This window comes from Schistocerca nitens, chromosome 7 (genome assembly GCF_023898315.1).
Source record: "Schistocerca nitens isolate TAMUIC-IGC-003100 chromosome 7, iqSchNite1.1, whole genome shotgun sequence".
Classification (NCBI taxonomy): domain Eukaryota; kingdom Metazoa; phylum Arthropoda; class Insecta; order Orthoptera; family Acrididae; genus Schistocerca; species Schistocerca nitens.
In genome coordinates this window covers 308057972-308062971 of record NC_064620.1, presented here as the reverse complement: position 1 = coordinate 308062971, position 5000 = coordinate 308057972, and the positions used below count along the sequence as shown (strand labels likewise).

Sequence of the window (5000 nt, the reverse complement as noted above, 5' to 3'; positions counted from 1 at the left end):
GATGCCGCGAGGTGTAGCTAGCTAGTGCAGTCGCACCGCTACTACTGTACAGAGATAGAACAGGCATTGACTATACATACATTAAGCTTATACGCGGCGGTGCTTAGTAATACGCGCAGTCATCGGAATATAGATAACACATACAACTGTCCCTATACATGCTGAACGTCTGTGCACACAATGTCAACCACACGTCACCCACACACTCCATCACCCACTAGTCTATGCCTGTAACAGACGCAGACACAACATCTAAGTACCAGCATGGAACAACATCCAGTGCATCCTCTCGGCCACAGTACACCATCCACACTATGATAACCAGACCGGGACGTCGAACCAGAAAACTGAATATCCCACTCTTCCTACAACCACCATTGCTCAGATACGCCACCAACACCCACACATGTCCTACACAGGGGTGCACCCAACAGCACCACACTGCCGCATCTCACAGCACATAAACAATGGCAGGAATGAAAGACACAGGTGTGCCACTCCTTTGCCACAAACACAGAACGGGCGCGCCACCTGCCATGAGCCACAAGTGCAACTGACGTGACATATCTGATAGTGCCTCAGGCGTCCACTTACTACCATCACTATCAACGAACCTCGCCACCCCACCCCCCCCCCCACACACACCATCCCTTAACCCAACTTCTGCCTTAACCTAACCCAACTTCTGCCTTAACCTAACCCAACTTCTGCCTTAACCTAACCCAACTTCTGCCTTAACCTAACCCAACTTCTGCCTTAACCTAACCCAACTTCTGCCTTAACCTAACCCAACTTCTGCCTTAACCTAACCCAACTTCTGCCTTAACCTAACCCAAGTTGCGCCTTAACCTAACCCAAGTTGCGCCTTAACCTAACCCAAGTTGCGCCTTAACCTAACCCAAGTTGCGCCTTAACCTAACCCAAGTTGCGCCTTAACCTAACCCAAGTTGCGCCTTAACCTAACCCAAGTTGCGCCTTAACCTAACCCAAGTTGCGCCTTAACCTAACCCAACTTCTGCCTTAACCTAACCCAACTTCTGCCTTAACCTAACCCAACTTCTGCCTTAACCTAACCCAACTTCTGCCTTAACCTAACCCAAGTTGCGCCTTAACCTAACCCAAGTTGCGCCTTAACCTAACCCAAGTTGCGCCTTAACCTAACCCAAGTTGCGCCTTAACCTAACCCAAGTTGCGCCTTAACCTAACCCAAGTTGCGCCTTAACCTAACCCAAGTTGCGCCTTAACCTAACCCAAGTTGCGCCTTAACCTAACCCAAGTTGCGCCCTAACCTAACCCACGTTGCGCCCTAACCTAACCCACGTTGCGCCTTAACCTAACCCACGTTGCGCCCTAACCTAACCCACGTTGCGCCCTAACCTAACCTACGTTGCGCCCTAACCTAACCTACGTTGCGCCCTAACCTAACCTACGTTGCGCCCTAACCTAACCTACGTTGCGCCCTAACCTAACCTACGTTGCGCCCTAACCTAACCTACGTTGCGCCCTAACCTAACCTACGTTGGGCCCTAACCTAACCCACGTTGCGCCCTAACCTAACCCACGTTGCGCCCTAACCTAACCCACGTTGCGCCCAAACCTAACCCACGTTGCGCCCTAACCTAACCCACGTTGCGCCCTAACCTAACCTACGTTGCGCCCTAACCTAACCTACGTTGCGCCCTAACCTAACCTACGTTGCGCCCTAACCTAACCTACGTTGCGCCCTAACCTAACCTACGTTGCGCCCTAACCTAACCTACGTTGCGCCCTAACCTAACCTACGTTGCGCCCTAACCTAACCTACGTTGGGCCCTAACCTAACCCACGTTGCGCCCTAACCTAACCCACGTTGCGCCCTAACCTAACCCACGTTGCGCCCAAACCTAACCCACGTTGCGCCCTAACCTAACCCACGTTGCGCCCTAACCTAACCCACGTTGCGCCTTAACCTGCCCTGTAATTGTTAGTTATATGAATCTAGGAATTCGTGTAGCGTTGCCTAATTGCAACCATCTCAACATAGTTCACTTCGCGCACACTGTGGTGTTCTGCGTATTGATTCATTTTACGGTGCGTACCCTCACATCTTGCGAGTGTTGCTTACTTTCCACATGGTCCCGCTATCCACTGTATTGTGTACTGCAATAGGACGTATATCGCCCCCGCCCCCCCCCCCCCCTCCCCTCCTGTCACCTCTAGCTCGTCGGTCAGGAGTTCGCGTGTTGAATGCGCTTCGCAGCTGTGCAATGGCATTCGCATACGTACGCTGGCCACCTTCCACGTGTTCTTTCGTGCACACGTCGCAGCGTGTATGTATGCTGATGGAGTGCGTCGTGACACACAACATCCAGGCATGCAAGACTCGTAGAAGTCGCAAATGTAGATGGATGTCTACGTTTGCTGCCCAAGTTACGCAAATGAACTGGAAATCCGTTGTTGCGCGGTTGTTCGCGCTGGAGGTGAATCGTTGATATCGACGATCGGTACAGGTATTAACCGGTTGCTTCAGCGACACCCGTCATACCCACGAACGTGAGTGGGCATGTGGGTATGAAGCGATACGCGGCGGTAGCTGGGTGGGACCGTCCCCGGCCGGTGAGGGGGGGGCGCCCGGCGTGCTGGCCGCGCGCTGCGTGGGCGCACGCGCGGCAGCCGGCTGGTGGGGGCGCCCAGTGGCAGGCGCGCCGGCTGACGGAGGCGGCAGGCGGCGCATCTGCGTGCCGGCGCACCCAGCGCGCGGCGCCGTGCGGCCAAAGTGGGTCCTCCCGGGCCCGGTGCGAAGCGCGGTGGACATCTGCAGTGTGCTGGTCCGATTGAGGACTGTGTGCGTTGAGGATGCGCCGCCGCCCGGCACTCGGCGCCGCGACGCCGTCTGCTGCTCGGTCGCCCCCGCGGTTCTCGCAGGTGGTTTGTATCGCAGCTGTGCGGATGTGTTGGCGCGTGCGCTGTGCTGGGAGAGTTCGCTTTGGCACCCAAGTGGGGCTCTGCCCCTCTGTGGCGCTGGCGTTGGAGCTGCCCGGTCACTGTTTGTGGCCGCGTGTTGTCTCCCGCCGGCAACACCACGACAGCACGCTCCCGGGCCTCTGTCGGCAGCGGCAAGCTCAGTTGGGAGCACGGGTGGTCGCACTGAAAGCGTCTACTCGCCTATCTCCGGGCGATTGCGCCTCTCTCGAACCCGACCAAGTACTTAGGACGGCGCTGCGCGCCGCCGGGACCTGAGAGGGTTTCGAGGTGTATCGTGCAGGGGAGCCCAGCCTCCTCCTGTTTGCAGAATAATTGAGCGGACGCTTGCGTGTTCGCGCGGGCCCCCGGGACACACTCCCGGGCGGCCGGCTGCTCAGCTCTAGTTGACGCAGCTCCCTGGTTGATCCTGCCAGTAGTCATATGCTTGTCTCAAAGATTAAGCCATGCATGTCTCAGTACAAGCCGCATTAAGGTGAAACCGCGAATGGCTCATTAAATCAGTTATGGTTCCTTAGATCGTACCCACGTTACTTGGATAACTGTGGTAATTCTAGAGCTAATACATGCAAACAGAGTCCCGACCAGAGATGGAAGGGACGCTTTTATTAGATCAAAACCAATCGGTCGGCTCGTCCGGTCCGTTTGCCTTGGTGACTCTGAATAACTTTGGGCTGATCGCACGGTCTTCGTACCGGCGACGCATCTTTCAAATGTCTGCCTTATCAACTGTCGATGGTAGGTTCTGCGCCTACCATGGTTGTAACGGGTAACGGGGAATCAGGGTTCGATTCCGGAGAGGGAGCCTGAGAAACGGCTACCACATCCAAGGAAGGCAGCAGGCGCGCAAATTACCCACTCCCGGCACGGGGAGGTAGTGACGAAAAATAACGATACGGGACTCATCCGAGGCCCCGTAATCGGAATGAGTACACTTTAAATCCTTTAACGAGTATCTATTGGAGGGCAAGTCTGGTGCCAGCAGCCGCGGTAATTCCAGCTCCAATAGCGTATATTAAAGTTGTTGCGGTTAAAAAGCTCGTAGTTGGATTTGTGTCCCACGCTGTTGGTTCACCGCCCGTCGGTGTTTAACTGGCATGTATCGTGGGACGTCCTGCCGGTGGGGCGAGCCGAAGGCGTGCGACCGCCTCGTGCGTGCTCGTGCGTCCCGAGGCGGACCCCGTTGAAATCCTACCAGGGTGCTCTTTATTGAGTGTCTCGGTGGGCCGGCACGTTTACTTTGAACAAATTAGAGTGCTTAAAGCAGGCAAGCCCGCCTGAATACTGTGTGCATGGAATAATGGAATAGGACCTCGGTTCTATTTTGTTGGTTTTCGGAACCCGAGGTAATGATTAATAGGGACAGGCGGGGGCATTCGTATTGCGACGTTAGAGGTGAAATTCTTGGATCGTCGCAAGACGAACAGAAGCGAAAGCATTTGCCAAGTATGTTTTCATTAATCAAGAACGAAAGTTAGAGGTTCGAAGGCGATCAGATACCGCCCTAGTTCTAACCATAAACGATGCCAGCCAGCGATCCGCCGCAGTTCCTCCGATGACTCGGCGGGCAGCCTCCGGGAAACCAAAGCTTTTGGGTTCCGGGGGAAGTATGGTTGCAAAGCTGAAACTTAAAGGAATTGACGGAAGGGCACCACCAGGAGTGGAGCCTGCGGCTTAATTTGACTCAACACGGGAAACCTCACCAGGCCCGGACACCGGAAGGATTGACAGATTGATAGCTCTTTCTTGATTCGGTGGGTGGTGGTGCATGGCCGTTCTTAGTTGGTGGAGCGATTTGTCTGGTTAATTCCGATAACGAACGAGACTCTAGCCTGCTAACTAGTCGCGTGACATCCTTCGTGCTGTCAGCGATTACTTTTCTTCTTAGAGGGACAGGCGGCTTCTAGCCGCACGAGATTGAGCAATAACAGGTCTGTGATGCCCTTAGATGTTCTGGGCCGCACGCGCGCTACACTGAAGGAATCAGCGTGTCTTCCTAGGCCGAAAGGTCGGGGTAACCCGCTGAACCTCCTTCGTGC

General features: G+C 54.9%; 1 non-coding gene across 1 annotated transcript in view; it reads left to right on the top strand.

Moving 5' to 3' along the window:
* The first annotated feature begins 3357 nt into the window (after positions 1 to 3357).
* Positions 3358 to 5000, top strand: part of LOC126196988 (small subunit ribosomal RNA) — a 1909-nt gene continuing 266 nt past the window's right edge. The window contains exon 1 of the ribosomal RNA XR_007539402.1: positions 3358 to 5000. This exon is cut by the window's right edge and continues 266 nt beyond it. This is a non-coding gene — a ribosomal RNA (small subunit ribosomal RNA).